Source organism: Carcharhinus amblyrhynchos, chromosome 20 (genome assembly GCF_965287045.1).
Source record: "Carcharhinus amblyrhynchos chromosome 20, sCarAmb.v2.hapA, whole genome shotgun sequence".
Lineage (NCBI taxonomy): Eukaryota > Metazoa > Chordata > Chondrichthyes > Carcharhiniformes > Carcharhinidae > Carcharhinus > Carcharhinus amblyrhynchos.
In genome coordinates, this window is record NC_137343.1 from 37,676,361 (window position 1) to 37,697,321 (window position 20,961).

The window sequence follows — 20,961 nt, forward strand, 5'->3', positions numbered from 1 at the left end:
TGCCTCTTGAACATTGTTATAGAATCTGGTTTCACCACCTCTTCCGGCAGCGCTTTCCAGGCACTCACCACCCTCTGGACCCAAATTTATCATCAAGCTGTTCCCGTTTTTGGGTGCGAAGACTTGGTAAAGTTGGGCGTGAGGCGAGTAGCGTGACCTGTGACTGCCTGTGTGGCAGTTCCCCCTTTACCAATGGCTGAAAATGGTGGTGATGGGGATTGCGTCTGAAATGGGCACGATGACAATTTAAATGTATTTGAATGTATTTGAATTGAATTAATGGGGAGGGCACCCAAACTTACCGGCACTTCCTCCTTTACCACCGTGTTCGCCCGTCCAGATTCGATGTGAAACAGACATGGTCCGTAATGGTCTGATTCGGACGCTCTAGTTTCTGTAAGTTCTGAGCTTCCAGCGGCTCTCTAACTCAGCTTGGTGGTGGGGGGTGGGGAAGGAAGTGGGTCAGATGGCTCTCTGGTGCGGGGAAAGGAAGGGGGGTGTCCGCTGCCACTCTGCTTGCGATCGGAGTGGGGGGGGCAGGGGGCCGCGATCAGTCTGAGTAGTCGGGGGGGGAGGTGAGGGGATAATGGGGTCAGTAATGCTGTGGGGGTAGGGCAATGTCTGTGTGGGCCAGGGAGAGGCATTATATGTCTTGTGAGTGATATGGCAGGGAACGTTTTTCTATTTTTTTTATTGTGTGTGCATAGTTGAAGATTCCAATCAGAGTTGAAGGGTTTCGGGTGCGTTTCAGGCTTCTGCAGCGTGATTCAGAATTGCTGCTATTTTTTCAGGCAGAGTGCGTATGGGGACACCTGAGAACGGGTCTAAAAGTTGGATCTGAAACACTCCCAGTTTCAAGTCCACCCAGCACTGAGAATCAAAATGATAAAATTGAACCTACACCCCTTACATCTCCTTTAAACTCTTCCCCCTCACTTTCAACCTATGTCCCCAAGTAATTCAACTCTGGGAAAAGGACTCTGACTATGCAGTCTATCCAAGCCTGTTATAATCTTGTGAACCTCTATCAGGTCCCCCCTCATCCTCCGACGCTCCAATGAAAACAAACCAAGTTTGTTCAACCTTTCTTCATAGTCCATTTGCTCCAAACCAGGCAACATCCTGGTAAATCTCTTCTACACCCTTTCTAATGCATCAACATCCTTCTAGTAATGTGGCAACCAGAATTGTACACAATGCTCCAAACGCAGCCTAGCCAAAGGCTTATATCCTGCAAAAAGTTGGGGAATTGGTGGGTTTTCATAACTATATCATTGGCGTGCAGGGACCAGTTTGTTGGTGATCTGGACACCCACAAACTTGAACTCTTGACCATTTCCAATTCATCCGCGTTGATGTAGACAGGTGCATGTCCTCCATTACGCTTCCTGAAGTTGATGACTATCTTCTTCATTTTACTGACATCGAGGAAGAAATTATTGACATTGTACCAGCGGACCAGGTTCTCTATCTTTTTCCTGCACTCTGTCTCGTCATTATTTGAGATCTGACCCACTACGGTGGTGTCATCAGCAAACTTGAAAATCGAGTTGGAGGGCAATTTGGCCACGCAATCATCGGTGTATAAGTAATGTAGTAAGGAGTTGAGGACACAGCCTTGTGGGGCCACTGTTGTTGAGGATAATTATAAAACATAGAACATAAAACACCTCAGCACAAACAGGCCCTTCGGCCCACAAGTTGCACCGATCATATCCCTACCTACCAGGCCTATCTATAACCCTCAATCCCATTAAATCCCATGTACACATCCAGAAGTCTCTTAAAAGACCCCAACAAGTTCGCCTCCACACTGATTATGGAGGAAGTGTTGTTGCCTATCCCTACTGATTGTGGTCTGTGGGTTAGGAAGTTCAGGATCCAGTCGCACAGTGAGGTGCCAAGCCCTGGGCCATGAAGTTTGGAGATGAGTTTTAGAGGAATAATGGATCCAAAAGCTGAGCTGTAGTTAATAAATAGGAGTGTGACGTAATTGTCTTTGTTATCCAGCTGTTGGCCATAGCTGTACCTATGTCCCAATTTTCTATAGTCTTGTTAATAATTAGTGATTTATTTAAAGATATTTTTAATGAAAGATCATTGCCTCTAGCAAGGTATTTTCAAGAGTAAGACATCAAGAAATCCTGAGACAAATCCACAAGAATACATAAACTTCATGGTCCCAGAACTATCTCAGCAGCTACTAAGAAGTGTAGTCATTGTTATAATACAAGGAAATAAGGCAGCCATCTTCACACAATAAGTTCCTAAAAGAGCAATGAGTTGAATTAGAAGATTTTTGTAAACCGGATAAGACGAAGAGATAAATGTTGACCCCAGGGCACAACAAGAACTCCCCATTTGTGTTTTGGACAGTGTCAGGTGATCTTTTACATCAGATGATAATTGCAGATTGGCCTTAATTTAACATCTTATCTAAAAGAGGGTATCTCTGACGTGTGGAACACTCCCTCAGGACTGCACAGAAGTTCAGATTACTTTCTCAAATCTCTGGAGTGTAGATTCAATTCACAATTTTCTGGCTGTGAATTGAGAATGTTGCCACTGAGTGAAGTGTGACACTGCTGCAACGAGTGAGTTCTTAGCCTCTTCACCAGGCCATGATTTTCCATCTATCAAAGCGAACTCAAGGCAGCGGGACCCTTGGCAGCCACTGACGCAAGATTATAAGATGCAGTAAATTGTGCGCAACCAATTGTGAGACCAGCAAGCATTTTGTAATCTGTTTCTTGGGTCGATGAGTTAATACAAACTCTTATCAAGCAACTACCTCCAGCCTCTTTTGGCTCTTCATTTCTCGGTGGATGTCCTGCAGCCACCAAAAAGGACATACAAAGCATGCAGGATCCTCCAAAACCATGTGTTGGGTTATAGTCTAGTTCAGTTTATTTATTAGTGTCACCAGTGGGCAGGCTTTCATTAACACTGTAATGAAGTTACTGTGAAAATTCCCTCGCCACTCTCGTCTTCGGGTTCACTGAGGGAATACTTAGCACAGAGTTATAGAGGTTTACAGCATAGGAACAGGCCAATTTGTCCATGCTGCCCAGTTTTTATCATTAAGCAAGTCCCAATCGCCCGCATTTGGCCCATATCCCTTTCTACCCATCTTACCCACGTAACTGTCTAAATGCTTTTTAAAAGACAAAATAGTACCCACCTCTACTACTCGTTTCAGACACTCACCACCTCTGAATGAAAAAAATTGCCCTATGTGTCTCTCTCCCCTTACCTTAAACCTATGCCCTCTAGTTTTAGACACTTCTATCTTTGGGAAAGGATGTTGACTATCTATCTACCTTATCAATACCCCTCATTATCTTATAGGCTTCTATATGATCATCCCTAAGCCTCCTACGCTCCTAAAAAAGTCTCAGTCTATCCAGCCTCTCCTTATAACTCAAACCATCAAGTCCCGGGAGCATCCTAGTAAATCTTTTCCGCACTCTTTCTAGTTTAATAACATCTTTTGTACAATAGGGTGACCAGAACTGCACACAGTATTCCAAGTGTGGCCTTACTAATGTCTTGTACATCTTCAACAAGACGTCCCAATTCCTGTACTCAATATTCTGTACACTTTCAAGTTTTTAGCTTCAGGTTTTCAGGTGTCCAGATCACCAACAACCTGTCCTGGTCTCTCCATATTGGCACTATAATCAAGAAAGCCCACTTAGTCTACTTTCTTAGAAGACTAAGGAAATTTGGCATGTCAACTATGACTCTCACCAACATTTACAGGTGCATCATAGAAAGCACTCTTTCTGGTTGTATCACAGCTTGGTATGGCTCCTGCTCTGCCCAAGACCACAAGAAACTACAAAAGATTGTGAATATAGCCCACTCCATCACGCAAACCAGCCACCCATCCATTGACTCTGTCTACACTTCCTGCTGCCTTGGCAAAGCAGCCAGCATAATTAAGGACCCCACACACCCTGGACGTTCTCTCTTCAACCTTCTTCCTTCAGGAAAAGATACAAAAGTCTGAGGTCAGGTACTAACCGAATCAAGAACAGCTTCTTCCCTGCTGCCGTCAGACTTTTGAATGGATCTACTTCACACTTAGTTGATCTTTCGCTACACCCTAGCTATGACTGTAACACTACATTCTGCACACTCTCACTTCTTTCTCTATGAATGGTATGCTTTGCCTGTATAGCATGCAAGAAACAGTGCTTTTCACTGTATACTAATACACATGACAAGAATAAATCAAATCAAAATCACTTTCAAGGAGCTATGAGCCTGTACTTCCAGATCTCTTTGTTCTTTAACTCTCCTCAACACTCTACAATCAACTGAGTAAGTCCTGCCCTCACATTTATCTAAATTAAACTTTACCTGCCATTTGTTAGCCCACTGGCCCAATTGCTCAAGATCACATTGCAATCTTAGATAACCATCTCCACTGTCCACTACATAAGAACATAAGAAATAGGAGCTGGAGTAGGCCATCTGGCCCTTCGAGCCTGCCCCGCCATTCAATAAGATCATGGCTGATCTGTTGTGGCTCAGTTCCACATTCCCGCCCTCTCCCCACAACCCTTAATCCCCTCTCTTATCAGAAACCCATCAACCCGCGTCTTAAAAATATTTAGCGAGGTAGCCTCCACCACTTCAACGGGCAGAGAATTCCAGAGATTCACCACCCTTTGAGTGAAGAAGTTCTTCCTCAACTCTGTTCTAAACCGCCCCCCCTTTATCTTGAGGCTGTGCCCCCTAGTCCTACTGTCTTTTTTGAGCGGGAAGAGTCTTTCCACCTCTACCCTATCCATCCCATTCATCATCTTATACGTCTCAATGAGATCTCCCCTCATTCTTCTAAACTCTAACGAGTACAAGCCTAGTTTATTCAGCCTCTCCTCATAGCTCAACCCCCTCAACTCCGGTATCAGCCTAGTAAACCTCCTCTGCACTCCCTCCAAGGCCAAAATATCCTTGCGGAAGTACGGCGCCCAAAACTGCACACAGTACTCCAGCTGCGGCCTCACCAATGCCCTACATAGCAGCAGCAAGACCTCCCTACTTTTATATTCAATCCCCTTCGCTATGAAGGCCAGCATCCCATTCGCCTTCCTGACCACCTGCTGCACCTGCAAGCTGGGTTTTTGCGACTCATGCACAAGGACCCCGAGGTCCCTCTGCACCGTCGCCTAATCAATCTTGGTGTTATCTGCAAACTTATAACCATGCCTCCTAAATTCTCATCCAAATCATTAATATAAATAACAAGTAACGGTGGACCCAGCACCAATCCCTGAGGCACACCACCGGTCACAGGCCTCCAGTTTGAAAAACAACCCTTCAAAACTACCTTCTGTCTTCTGTCATTAAGCCAATTTTGTATCCAATTGGCCACCTCACCCTGGATCCTGTGAGATAATCTTATGCGACAACCTGCCATGTGGTACCTTGTCAAAGGCCTTGCTAAAGTCTATGTGCACAATGTTGAGTGCACTGACCTCATCTACCTTCTTAGTTACCCATTCAAAAAACCAAACAAATTTGTGAGACGTGATTTTCCACTCCCAAAGCCATGCTGACTGTCCCTAATCAGTCCTCACCTCTCCAAATGGTCAACGGACCTAGCCAGCACATCTTTCGAACTGTGGGAGAAAGCCCCCACAGACACAGGGAGAGCGTTCAAACTCCACACAAACAGTGACCCAAGCCAGGAATTGAACCCATGTCTCTGGGCACTGTGAGGCAGCAGTGCTAACCACTGTGCTACCGTGCCAAGTCATTCTTTCTTGTCAATTTGCTGCAGCAATTTCTTCCCCCAGACAGCTTTAAGTACACCCAGCAACCTTTTAAGAGCTGTTGGCGTGAGATGATCCATCTGCGACCACAGTACATCCTGAGGATGTCATTTGTCTTGTGCCAACGCTGCAGTGTTGTCATGTAAATTAACCATACTTTGTCACAGCTCACCCAACACTACAGGAGAATGCAGAGCCTGAGGAAAACCATTACAGCACCAGACCCACATTATTAACTCATTTGTTTCTTTCTCCCACAGTTATGAGTTGTTGTATTCACTAATGATGAGTGTATCATGTGACTCTGCGATCCTTTGATATTTCTGCTCAAAATATCCCCTGTAACGAATTGCACAGGCTTGGAAATTATTTCTGGAAATGGCAGGCCTTCTTTGTTTCCATCTTTTCATTTCCTTTCTTGGCCTTGAAAACAGCTGAAATGTTTTGTAATCCAAAGATATAAAACCAGCTGCAAATGGGAAACATCCCCTAATAATTCTGTCCTTCAAGCTCTGGGAACTAAATACAATCAGCTCATCATTGCGAGTCACCATTTTGCCGCAAAATGCATGCTTTCTGTTCAATCACTGAATGTTTTCCGTTGCTGCGGGTTTAAATTGAGTCACTGACTGAATGATTAAAGGGACTGTACTACAAATGCTGGCAAAGTAGCCACTTTAATCTCCATCTTTTAACAAACTTGATCCAAGCAGAACATTTCCTGATAATCTAATTTATCAGGATTCGGCACGGGTCTGTTAAATAATAGATGAAACTCCAACAGTAGCGACCATCAGCCGCTCTTTAATGGGAGGTTGTCTTTATGATATAAGAAATGTGCTTAGATAATCCTTTTAGTTTCATTATAACAAGCTTGCATAGAATGGTGCAATTGTTCCCGATTGTATTTATTTCTACAGTTCCAGTTGACATAATCCACCTCCAAAAAGAGAAGTTTACGCATGTAATCTTTACAGCAGTTCACATTTAACAACCCTATTGAAATACATAAATTTCAAAAGGACAAGATACAAGTCCAGATAAATCAAAAAGTAACGATGGGTTAGCGCCAAATTAGAACTTTACTTCAGATGGTAAATGGATTTTAAAGTTGAAGCAAAATGAAAAATGCCATGCTTTTGGTGTTGTGGTGACTGACCCTTTAAGGGCAACACAGCAGAGGAAGGGTCATCTGGTCTGTGTGACCAATCGGGACTCAGAATGGGGAATCATCCCGGGGGAGGAGTTTCCCCTAGGTAGAGGCATCTTTCTAGAATTAGCTGCACACATGCTGCAGCTTTACACGACTTAATAAATCCCTTGTTCACTCATGAGGTCTCTGAAAATGTATAATGCTAGCTGAGTTGGGAGGATTGAGTGAAAGATGATGCATTGAATTTGCCTTTTGACAGCGCGAATATGTAGAATGAATTAAGACTCTGCAGCACGGTATATTTTGAACTTAAGAAGAACAAGAAGGACTAGAACAATGTTCAGGGGTGCAAAGGTGATCAGAGTATTGATAAAATGTAACCCCTGTACCCCAATCTCTTTTCAGTGTACCTTTCCCCATGGGAGAACAGGGTCGCAGGATTATTTCTGGATTACTAAAGGAACACTGCAAGTATAGATTTAGTTGATGACTGCAACAGTTTTGTCTTGCACTTTAACATTCAAAACATGTAAACTATTATATTGTGGAGAGAAAATTGAAAACAGAAAATCGCATTCACAATAGCTTTTTTTTATTGGACCATTAATGTGCGATTTCAGCATTGTGATAGCTTGAATACATTCTGTACTCAGGATGCTATTTTCGCACCTGATAGTTGTGTGATTATCTGACTGCTGAAAGTCATCCAAACAAATGACGAGTGTGTAACGTTTTCTCAGAGGCATTCCAGATTTTACTGATTACCTTCATGAGCTGCTCAATTATGAGTCTGTTTCAAAGCTGTTCCACCCTTACTTTACCCATTCGTGCAGGATAACTTTCCTCAAAAACTCCTAGGAAGTTTCCGTTACAGGAAGAGGGTCTGAATGTCTCTTCCAAAATTTTTTCAGTTTCAAGCCATTGGGCTAATCGTGACTTTGACCTTGAGAATTTCTCAACTTTACAAGCAGTACCTGCGCTTTGGAAGTATTGCACTGGCTGTGGGGCAATTGAAGTCAACCTGAGGTCATGAAAACTGCTACATAAATAAAAGAGGCAACTGTCTATTTTTGATCATGTCTTGTGTAATGTGACAGGTCTAATTAGTAATCTGAGAACGCAGGTTCCCCTGGGCAGAAGTGGTAATAATACAGGGGGCGATTCTCCCAAAAAAATTCTCAGGGCCCGATTTTTACCATGGTGTTGCACCCGTTGTCGGGCATGAAAACTTGGTAACGTCAGGCACGAGACAAGTAGCATGATCCGCGCCCACCTCCGCGCCGGTTCCCCCTTCGCCAAGGCCCCGAAAATGGCCACGATTGGCACCGTGCTTGATGTGAGTGCGATGGCCATTTAAGTTCATTTGCATGCATTTAAATTGACTTAATAGGCTGTACGCCCAACTTTACCCGCACTTCCCCCCTTTACCACACGTTCGCCCATCCAGAATTGGCATGAAACAGACCTGCTCCATATAAGTCCAATTCAGGCACTCCAGTTAGTGAGGAGGTAAGTGCCGCGTATCCTACAGCTCTCTGTTTGAGATCGGTGGGGTGGGGGGGGGGGGTGGGGGGGGGGGCGGGGGCGGGGGAAGAGACGTCTGCTGCTACTCTGCCTGAGATCGGGGGGAAGGGGGTGGGGGGCGCTGCCACTCTGTCTGAGATAGGTGGGAGGGGAGGAAGGAGGGTCTGCTGTCTCCGTGCCCGAGGTCAGTGGGGGGGAAGGGGCGGAGGAGCTCATGATCAGTCTGGGGTGTGGGGGGATAAGAGGATTAGTAATGTTGTGGGGATGGGACTATGTCCATCAAGGCCGGGGGGAGGGATTATTCAGCCTGGGAGAGATGTGGCAGGGGAACAGCTTTTTATCATTTTTTTGTGCGTGCGCAGTTGCCAATCGGAGCTGCAGGATTTCGGGCACATCACGCTTCACCCACAGGCTTGTGCAGTGCGATTCAGACTCGCTGATATTTTTTCAGGCAGAGTGTGTATGGGGGGCATCTGAGAACGGGTCTAAAAGTCAGATCTGAAACACTCTGAGTTCCTCTAGCACTTAGAATCAAAATGGTAAAAGAGGGCCCTTAGTGTGGAATTTGTGTAGAAACCGGAGGAAATTACGTTGGTTTTTTTTCCATCGGGAGTTTAGAAAAGAATCTCACACACTCTGTGTACTGCAGAGTGCCTCAGCATAAATCTTGTTGACAATCAGGTGGCGGGGCTTATTCCTGCTGGAGAGGCCGGCAGCAGAGTGCTGAGTGGGCCATTGCGCACGCGCTAATCTGTCATGATGGGTTTTGGTGCATGTGCAGTGCTCTGGCACTGCCAGCCTCCTGATTGCTGGCCAGCTCAATTGCTGGCCAGTCCTGCGATACCTGCAAGCTAGCCCTCTCAACCAACCCCCCTCACAGCCAGATCGCTGCCCCCCTGAACATGTTTGGGCCAGCCAAGGCACCCCACACCCCACTACTCCTGATCTCTCAATCCCCATGTCGCCCCCGATTTACCCCCCCCCCGCAATTGGCAGCCCCAATCCCCCCAGCAGGCTGCTCCCCCAACCCTGATGGCCAGCCCCAGTCGCAGGTCTCCTTCTATCCCCGACTCACCCCAACTGCAGAGTGACAGCGGGACACTCCCACCCGCATCAATCCCCTCTCCAGAGGCTCACCCGCATCATGCCCTCCCCCATTAGGTCTCTCCTCTTTGGCACTGCCCCATGCCTGATAGGCTTTGTCACGGTGCCCCCTGGGCATTAGCACTTTGGGCAGTGCCAGAGGGCCCAGGTAGGCACTACCAAGGTGCCAATGCCCAAGGGGGCACTCCCCCAGCACCCGACCCTCAAGGGGGGAGTCTCAATTGCTCCCCCCCTTCACTCTGATGGGGTCGGGCTGCCAGCTCCTTGCAAGTGGGGAGCTACAGTAAACACTGTTGGAGTGAAACACTCCTGGCATGGGTTGGGAGTGGAGGGAGATGCTAGCAGGTCCGGAGAGTTCAGTCCTGGGCCCGCTAATGACATTTAAATTATATTAAAATTAGGGGGCGCATTATTCAGTTCCGCATCTAGGGGGTGCGGAGCTGATGGTGCCAGGTTTCCGGGACTGGGAAACGAGCTCAGGCTTGGGCACCCAGTGGGGAGCCAGTGAAACAGCTCCCACCAGAGTCTCCTAGCCTTCTACGTTAAAATGGCTATGCAGCAGGGTGGGAGAATCACCCCCCCCCCCAATAAAGAATTTCACATTGGGTTTGAGAATGACCTACCTAAGTCTAAATCTAGAGTCTTAAACGTAAATAAAGCCAATTACATAAGAATGCAGGGGGGAGGTGGGGGGTGGAATGAGTTGGCTAAGGTAGATGGAGAAATCAGGGCTGGAATCCTTCAGTTGTTCATGCCCCACTGCTGAGAATGGAGAATTAGGCACTCAGCTAAATCTCTGTTCACTGCAGCGGGACAGGAGAATCCCGCTGGCATGAACGGCCGGAGAATCCCACCCCAGGTGACAAGGCAGTATGGTAGCTAAGCAATGGCAACCATTTAAAGAAACATTCCCTCGCTCTCAATGTGTTTATATTCCACTGAGAAATATAAACTCTGCGCAGAAAAAGTGGTCTGTTGCGAACTGAGGAGGTTTAGGGTAATAACTTAAAAGATAAGGAATGATAATGTTGCTCGGAAGAGTGACGAAGATGTACAGATTAGGTGGATAAGGCATGGTAAATGTATAGGGTTACGACAATGCATGGTTGGGGGAGGTGGTGGGCCTGGATAAGGTGCTCTTTCAAAGAGTCTGGGACCAAATGGCCTACTTCTACACAGTAGGGATTCTATTCTATGAACAAACCCAAAATTTCAAAAAAGAAGAGGCCGTGGGCTAAAATGGAAAATGAAAGTAAACAACCAGGAAATATAAAAATAGATTGTAAAATTTGGAAAAATGGTGAGGGCTGCAAGAGAACTTGTGGGTCCCTCTGAAGCTGTGACAAGAGATATATAAATCTGAGTAAGGAGCTGGCAGACATTAAAAAAGAAAAGTTGGGTCAGAAGATTTCAGATGGTGGTTGTTTCCATTCCACCACTGAAAATGAGTGGGGAATACAGTTCCCCTGACAGCTGACTCAGCCATTTTATACCTGGTGGAGCATTAATTGGCTGGAAGTGAGGCTTGGGCCTCTGTTTTGTGAGGAGGTCATCCCTTTGGGAGATGTTGTGTTTTCACTGTTTTGCCATATATCTTACACATCTGACTTATCTTAGAGCAATGCAGCGATGATATGAGTTTCAAATCGATAACTGGTTTATTTACAATACTTTGAAATATCCCAGAACTTTCAGGATTTTCTATACACACACAAATGGACTCAGTTCATGTCTTCTGGAGAAGCTTCTCTATTTAATTTGGTCTCAAGCTCCACCCACAAGCTTAAGCAATCAAGTACAGTTGCATAGATCAGGGAATAGTCCTATACAATCAAACACAGAGCAATCAAACTACTGACCATTCCATCTTTTCCCCTTTTAACTCAAGACCTTGTTTGAAATAAATAATTCCTTAAGAATTCAGCTGTCTGTTTTCTCCAAGTTCAGAAATGGTACTTTAAATAGGAAAATCTGTTAGATTATGATCAGATCTACAAAGTTGATTTTGTAGTTCTGTGCAATCAGATTAATGAGGCTGATGATTAACATCAGTCCTAGGAAAAGAAAATGTATCCCCGTAATCACTGTCCTCTAAATATCCTGGCCTGCTATCAAGCTTTGTGTTATCATCCAACAGATAAGCATAGATACCGAGCAACTGCGTAATCTGCTTTGGATCTGATAGAGATGATATAAGTTTGTGGTCCTGTTTTGGCCATTTGATTTGAACCCAGTCTTCAGCCTCTCTTGTGTCTGTTTCATTTGTCAAACCATATTTTTGCTTCAGGATCAGAGAATCTTACAGTGCAGAAGGAGGCCATTCGGCCCATTCGAGTCTGCACTGGCTATAATCCCATCCAGGCCGTATCCCCAAAACTCATGTATTTACCTTAGCTAGTCCCCCTGACACTAAGTGGCAATTTAGCATGGCCGATCCATGTAACCCACATGTATTTCAACTGTGGGAGAAAACCAGAGTACCCAGAGGAAACACACGCAGATACGGGGAGAATGTGCAGACTCTGACCCAAGCCTGGAATTGAACCTAGGTCCCTGGCGCTGTGAGGCAACAATGTTAACCTCTGTGCCACCGTGCCACTTCCCAATTTCACTCTGACAGTCTCGTTAATTGATGGTGATGGCTTTGGAATGGCCAGTGACATACACAAGTTACAACCTAACGTGGGTTGGGTTGGTGCGCTCCCAGCCAGGAAGTGTGGGGTGGATTAATATGTGCAAAGCAGGATGCAACTGGATTGTTTGAATGTTTTGCCCTCCAACATGCTATCTTTCAGCTGTCATTTATCGCTCTGCTGAAGTGTTTAATGCTGCCATGTGATCGTGGGCTGTTTTCATGACGTCAAATGGCGATGAATTCTGTAATTTTCTAGAGACTCAGTGTACTGACTGGCCAAATGTCTGCATGGATGTCTCCAGCAGACCCCGTTTTGTAAACGACCAGTCTGAAATGTCAATGACGGCAGTGGTGGTCATGGAATAAACTGTAGCGTTTTCTGACCCTTTGCTACGTAGACTATGAACAACAAGCAGAAAGCACTGATGCCTGGGGGCTGCCTGCACTTATCCAAATATATCAACCATATACATTGCCATGGACTTGCTGGCAGTGGGGACAGTTACAGATGTGTGGAACCCAGTTTAAGTGATTTCTCTGAGCGTACAAGCTGTGCAATTTCTAACAAGCTTTTTTATATTGATGGCCATCAACCTGCCTCTCAAGATTGTGGTTTCAGCTAAACAACACTCGGCCAGTCCTTCCTGGGGAAAGGGGTCGTAGTGCTTTTGGGATATCTGCTTGAGTTCCATGTGCGACACAACTATCACCCAACAAATGTGAGTTCATTGCATATGGAATCAATTCATCCCCTGCTCGGATAGTCAGAAGATTTTTCCCAGGGTGGAAGAGTCAATTACTAGGAGGCATAAGTTTAAGGTGTGAGGGGTAGAGCTTAAAGGAGACGTACGAGGCAAGTTTTTTACACAGGGAGTGGTGGGTGCCGGGGGAGGTAGTGTAAGCACATACGATAGTGATTTTTAAGAGGTGTCTTGACAAATACATGGGGTGGGAATAGAGGGACATGGTGCCCAGAAGGTTAGGGGGTTTTAGTTCAGTCAGGCAGCAGGGTCAGTGCAGGCTTGGAGGGCCAAAGGGCCTGTTACTGTGCTGTAATTTTCTTTGCTCTTTGTTCTCTTTGTTCGCAAGGCCACTCAGTTTTTAACTATTGGAATATCACTGTGGTGTGCTGTCTGTCAGCCTCCCACTGCCTCCCACTCCTCTTGAGTAACAAGATTCATGGTTGCTCGTGAATTCACTGTGGTCGGCAAGCCTTTAACATCATGTGTTGCTTCACTATCACTGTCTGTAACAGCCGTGCCGCTCAGCACGCCAGCTACTGGGATGTGTGAACCCGCAAGGTACTCAACCTCAAAGTTATAATGACCATCTGCAGATGAGTAGAAGTTAATGACTTGATCGTGATGTAGCCAACAATATGGTCAGTGTTTGGTGATCAGTGCAGAGAGTGAATTGTCCATTGTAGCCAATTAATAGGCAGTATGAAGTTCGCTGCCTGCCCCAGAACCCAGGCAGTTTAATGTACATCATGTACATCATGAATGATAATGTTATCATCCCTCTCCACTGTCATTCAAACCTAAATCAGGATATCTAGTGCAGACCATAGCCTGGATACTTCAGATGGTGGGATAAACTCTGCCTCAAAACCATTTCACACTTGAATGTGCATTAATTAGCTGGAGGTGGGACTTCTGTCTCTCACTTGGAAGGAAGTCCTACCTTACAGACCTTCTGGTCAATCAGACTGTCGGGCAGTACTCTAAACTCTGCAGTGACAGGAGCTGCAGTGGGCAAAAGGGAAAGTGCTTCAACATGGAAGAGCCTAAGTGCCAGGACTCAACAGCAAGGCAGGCTCTGGCAGGCTCCAGGGTGGGAAAGGTAGGGATGGTTGAGGGTGGTTGGAGAGTGGGCATTCAGGGTTTCAGGTTATGCCAGTTAAATTCTCGCCCCCTCCTAAGATTTAAGACTGGGATGTTCAGTGGCAAATAATTGCCAAAACTGCTGATGTGAGTGCATGAAATTCAGGCCTAGGAGTTGACTCTAGTGAAATTAGTCATCCAGAGAGCCTTGGGCAAGTTTTTTTGATATGTGAAAAACCCCTCAAGGAAAATATATTGCATTGAGTTTCAAAAATTCCAAGGGAAAAGTGATCCATCCATTGCTGACTAAAGAAGTTAAGAATAGTATTCGATTGAAGTTTGTAATTTTGAGAAGAATAATAAATAATATGATAGATGATGGGGGAATTTTCGAAAACAGCACAGCGCTATCAAATAATTGACAAAAAGAAATTGAACAAGAGAGTGAATTAGCAAGAAATCTAAAAGTTGACTGTAAGAGCTTTTAAATCTATGTAAAAAGGTGGACAGCAGCAAAAGTAAGTGCAGGCCTGTCAGAATCTGAGAAAGGGTAAATTCTAATGGGGTATAAGAAAATGGCAGGGACATTTCTGGTTTCACAATAGAAGACGCAGAAAATACCTAAAGCAACGGAGAGCTAAGGGGCTAATGAGTGTGATGAATGTAAAGTTGTTAATATCAGTGCATAAAAGTACAACCGAAACTAATGGGATTCAAAACTGACAAATCTCCTGTGTCTGATGACCTACATCATAGGAAGTGCCTCCAGACATAGTGATGCATTGGTTCTGGTCTTTCAGATTTCTCTAGATTCAGGAATGGTCTCAGCAGATTGGAAATTAGCAAATATGACACTGCTTTTCAAGAAGTGAGAAAGAGAGAAAGAAAGGAATTACAGGCCTGACATAAATCATTAAAAGAATATTGAAATTTTTATTGAAGTGATGGTAACAGGGCACTAATATGGTGAGGTTAAATCAACAAAGTTGCTTCAACACAAGGGAAATTGTGTTCAACAGATCTGTTAAGAGTTTTCTAGGGATGCAACTCGCAGGGTAGATATAGAGGAACCAGTGAACATAATATATTTAGATTCTGAAAATGTGTGGCATGAAAAATTGTTGCATAAAATAAGGGCTTGGAGTAATGTATAAGCTAGTTATATAAGCATGGATAGATTGAAGGACAGAAAGCAGAACAGAAACAAATGTCATTTTTAGGTTGGCAAGATCTTCCTAGTGCTGCCATCGGGATCAATGCTGGGGCCTTTATTTACAATCTACATTAATGAGTTAGATGAAGGGGCCGTGGGTACTATATTCAAATTTGCTGATGATACATCAAGTCAAGAATGGGAATGGACAACAGACAACAAATTAGCATTCCCATTGTCAATGTGAATGCAACTGCTCTGAAAAGATGTTGAGTACCATTCTACTCAAGAACTGATAGCATACACAGCATTTGCCCGGATGGTTGGAACTGTAACGACACTCAAAGATCCAGAACAGGGCAGTTCACTTTACTTAACGCTTACGTGTCCAAACAGTGTCTGTACATGTCTTCTGTGACAGCTTGAAAAGCGCAGAGGATAACAGGTAGAGTGTCCAGGTAAATAATCTTGGCTGCAGAGAAAAATGCTCCAAAATTGTTCTAGCACCAAATTTCTAAAACTTATCCAGGATGCAGGCTCCAAACCAGACAACTTCTATCAATATCTGTTGAAACTCACATGGAATTTTCCCATGCCCCCACTGGTGGGTTGCATGGCAGATAAAAGTGTGTTGGGGGAGGGGCTGCAGAGTTCAGCAGGGGGCCCAAAAGTGGTTTTACACTAATGTGAATATTCCACAGGATCTTCCGCTAGTGTCCACCATGGGAGACCGGGGAATGCACTGAAAGCTGTCAAACTGCTTTGCACCATGTTAATGGGGTGCAAATGAAGGCCCAGCCACCCAAGCTTGATTCTCTGTGATGCAAGGGGAAAATAGGCTGATGCAAACATGTCTGGAACAGCGTGGCGTGCAGATATTGTCACATACCTGAGCAATGCCTGGGACTGCCTCCAGAGTTTGGAGTGGAGGCCGATGGCAAACCTGATCCCTGGAATACCTGACTGGTGGGTCAGGGAGGAATCTGCAGGTGGGCCTTCCAGAATCAGTGTCCCGAAGGGTGTCCGTTTTCCAGCCTCAATATTCCCGGAGATCCATCTTAGTCTCAGATCCATCATCTGCCCTACTGGTAATCTATCTTCATTGGCAGGAAACCTCTCTTCTTTCTTCCATAGTGGGTCAGTATTATTGAGCACTGTATGATTGGATGGCAGACCATAGGTTGTCAGGCCTAGCTTGCTGCAGAATATGTCGTAAAATACCATAATTGCATAATTAATGATGTTAGAGCTGGAAGGTCTTGCGTGCTTTCCCAGTGGCTTCTGCAGCGGGAAACCGCCACGTTCCACAGGACTTAGTCCCGGGGGGTGGGGGGAGGATTCTGCCCCAAATGTGCCACTTTACTTCCTTTTCATTGTATAATTGCTATGTTGAGATGTACATGATGGGCTCTTATCTTCTTCATTTTAATGTTTTAATGGATTTCCATGACTGCGGAAGACTGTTTAGATCAATGCAGAAATGGCAATGCAGCCACAACAAGACTAATACTTGGTTTAAATAATATCCACCCAATGTCATGACCGCTGTGGATACAGCTATCTCTTCCAGGGACTAATGTTGAACTTCATTCTGGTGTCTGGTCGAACTGAATGCTACATTTACAATTGAACTGCTCTTGTGCTCTGAGTGCTTCCACAGAAGCAATCATAGAACCCTACAATGCAGAGAAAGGCCCTTCGGCCCATCGAGTCTGCACCCAACACAATCCCACCCAGGCCCTACCCCCATATCCCTACATATTATACCCACTAATCCCTCTAACCTACACATCCCTGGATACTAAGGGGCAATTTCTTAGGATGGCCAATCAACCTAACCCGCACATCTTTGGGCTGTGGGAGGAAACCCATGTAGACACGAAGAGAATGTGCAAACTCCACACAGACAGTGATGCGAGCCACAGGAACCACTGTGCTACCGTGCTGCCTATCAGGTTGCTCCTATCTATGGAGAAGGGCCTAGATCTGCTTTTCTTCCTGTTTTGCTGCTCCCCCAAACAGACCCCATTGCTAAAGGATGTCAGTGACCAGTTTGGTACAACATAAAGTCTAAGGTTTATTGTCCGAGCCACATTCCCTCCGCAGTGAGGTCAGAGAATTTGGCGTCCAGCCAAATCTCTGGTCACTGTGGCAGGATGGGAAAACACTGTGAATAGTCGGAAAATTCTGGCCTAAATCTTTTCATCAAGACTGCAGATTTTTGCATTTTAGCTGATAGGGAAAACAAAACCACAAATTATTTATTTCAAAGGTAGCCAATGACTATTCAGACAAGGAATTACACAAGGCTTGGAAATGCCACTTATTATTTGGTTGTGTCTCGCTTTGTTGTCAGGGCCAGAGGATACAGATTTAAAGCCAACAAACTTCAAGTATGGCTGGAGGGAAGGAAAAAGCAACAGTTCGATAAATCCATTACGTGGAGCCGATTCTTAGCAAAAGCAGTTTGAATCTAAAATGATTAAGTAATTTAAACATTGCACAAAGTAATGGAAAGTGGAGATTGGAAGATGGAGGAATGCTTTAGGCTTTTAGTTGATTAGTTTTAAGAATCATGGGGTGTTCATGTAGATGTATTAGAGTCAACGATAAGATGGATTGCCAGTGGGGGGAGTGACTTTAAAGCCCAAACATGTTTCTTTTGTCCCTGCTCCATCATTTCTCATGTTCGTGCAGTCAGACAGGTGTGCTTGATGCTTCATGTCAGAACAATAGATGTTCCATTCTCTAGAAGTGTCAAGATTCATCTTCGTACGCACAATAATTCACCAAAAAGGAACGCAAATAAAAATGTGAAGGGGCCCTTTGTGTCTGTTGAATCTAAAGTTAGTCGACAGCTGACGGCCCCAACAAATCCTAACATGGATTGACGCAAATTGTGTTTACTTCACAAATAAAAATCAATAACTTATTTAGTTTCTCAAGCAGTGCTCTCTCAAAAAGACAGTGATGCGACCCTGCTTCGCAGTCCATCATTGCTAGAAAACATTTTAATACGAGAGAATTGAAGCAGATAATGATTCTGAACCCAAAGCAGATTTAGGGGTTTTAAAAAAAAATCATCTGTTAAAGCCACCTGCCATTACAATCAATTTTCCATCGACTGGAGAGGCCTTTCTTTCTTTGACTGTGAGATTTCTCTTCGTGTTGAGGATCAGCAGCAAGGTGCTTCCAAAATACTGGCACGGTTTAATTCTGCAGAGGTGAAAAGTGCTTTCATCAGAAGGAGAAAGCTTTCTCTTGAACGTCTATTTTTGCGTTGGGTGCACAGCTTTTGCAGGGATCTGCGGTTGTATAAATGCTTAAAGTACAACTACATCCATTTGATAGGTGACTACCCTGCATTTCGGTTCCCGGCTTGGGTTACTGCCTGTGCGGAGTTCTCCCCGTGTCTGCGTGGGTTACCTCCGGGTGCTCCGGTCTCCACCCACAGTCCGAAAGACACGCTGGTTAGATGCATTGGCCATGCTAAATTCTCCCTCAGTGTACCCGAACAGGCGCCGGAGTGTGGCGACCAGGGGATTTTCACGGTAACTTCTTTGCAGTGTTAATGTAAGTCTACTTATGACACTAAGAAGTAAACATAAAACTTAAACTTAGGCTAGAATTTTACCAGCACGCCTGCCCCGTTTCCGGGCGTGGGAGAGGCTCGGAGAATGACATTTTCCATTAGTTTTGTATGATTCTGCCCATGGCTAATGGAAAATATCATTCTCTGAGTCTCGCCCATGCCCGGGAACGGGGCAGGCGTACTGGTAAAATTCTGCCCCTAGTCTACATTGCAGTTCAATTTATAAAATCACTTACTTACGTCACATGGTTTGATTCGAGCCAATATCAAAAACAAATGTCCATTAATTACAGGGTTTTGAACTCTATGTTTCAGATCAACCCAATTGCTCGTCTGGACACTGTTGGGGAATTGTGGAATTGTGAATTAATTTACATGTTTTTTTTCCATCAAAGATCGACCAAGTTGCATTTAAACTGAAAAGGGTTTTGAAGCTGCTCTTTAAAAACAATCCCTTCCACTTTTCAAAGTTTACATCGGAGCAAAGGAATCAGTAAAAACCAGGGCTGGGATTTTCCAGCCCTTCCGGCTAGCAGCGGGAATTGTCAAAGGCGGGAAAAGGAAATTTGGAAAGCAGCCAAAAGTCTGGAAAATCCCCAAGTAGAAATCACGCGAATAAAATGCCTTTCACATCCTCAGTATGTTACAACGCTTTTTCCATCAGGAAAAAGATTCAAAAGCCTGAGGTCACTTACCAACCGACTCAAGAACAGCTTTTTCCCTGCTGCCATCAGACTTTTGGATGGACCTACCTTGCACTAAGTTGATCTTTCTCTACACCCTAGCTGTGACTATAACACTACATTCTGCACTCTTTCATTTCCTCCTCTATGAACGGTATGCTTTGCATCTATAGTTCACAAGAAACAATATTTTTCATTGTATATAAATACATGTGACAGAAAAATCAAATTAAATATAATTAACAGATAGCATTTCAAATAGCATTCACTATTGTTATGTAGACAAACATGTCATTGTTCCTGTTGATTCATGTTGGGAATCACATTTACATTAATTTGCATCTAATGAATTTTCATTAAATGGCCAACTAGCTGGCATCTCTCTGAATTACGTGTCTTGCTTGCAGATGATTAGAATGATGTGTTTTATGATTGTACCTGACTGGCATGTACTTGCCAAACTTCACTTTAATAATCTCATCCAGATGTGAAATATTGGCTCTGTGCTCTGTCCACAGATGCTGTCAGACCTGCTGAGATTTTCCAGCATTCTCTGTTTTTTTTGTTCGAGGTATGTGGACCTTGCTTTCACCCACATTTAAGGGGGTGGCAATTCAGGTGGGTCTATCACAGGCAGCTCCAAGGATGGGCAGTGGAGGCAGGTTTGTGGTGGGTATGGGACTGCCCAGGGGAGACTGGGAGTTTGTGAAAGGTCGAGGTTGATGGGGTCATTGGTAGGATTCTGGGAGGTGAACTCAGGCTAAGCAGGAATGGTTGCCAGGCAGAGGGTGACGTGAGATGTGGTAGGGTGGCTGGATCATTGTACACGTCTGGTAATGAATGTTGGCTCTGAAGGGCGTGGAAAGGCATGTGGGGGTGGGTAATAGGAACCAGGGTAAGGCGGGGTAACAGAAGGGAAAGCAAAGGCGACATTGAGTGGGTTAATGGTAACCGGTGGAAACTGATGGGTGACAGAAAAGGTAGAAGACAGTTGTGAGAATCTGGAAAGTAACACGCGTCATTCCTTCAGTTGCAGCAATGCATCCAAAGTAAAACTTTGATACTTAAATGTTGGGGGGGGGGGGGGGGGGGTGCTTTTCGTGTGGCTGGAGTTCAAAGTCAACACAATTGGCTAACTAATAATCCTGACATCCTAATGATCATGAAGAAACTGTATGAGTGTGATCCTCATGCTATGATGAAGCCCACAACAGCGCTGTTTATGATTAGTGGGTCTCACAGCCTTGAGATCCCAGCAAAGTCTGGAGCTGCTGTTCATTCTGTGCTATTTGCCATTCAGAGATTGGGATGGAAGGATGAAGGGAGGTGGATGCCTTCAAGGGGCACAGCTGGCGGGGGCAACTAACTCACAACTTCAAACCTCTATCTTGTCAGATTCTAGTTATGCCTGACAAGGGATCATTCAGTTGGACTTCTACGATGCCAAGGGTTCGGTCTGAGAATGGAGTTCTGAGGGTGATGGAGACAGGCAGAAAGGTGTCTGTGGGACT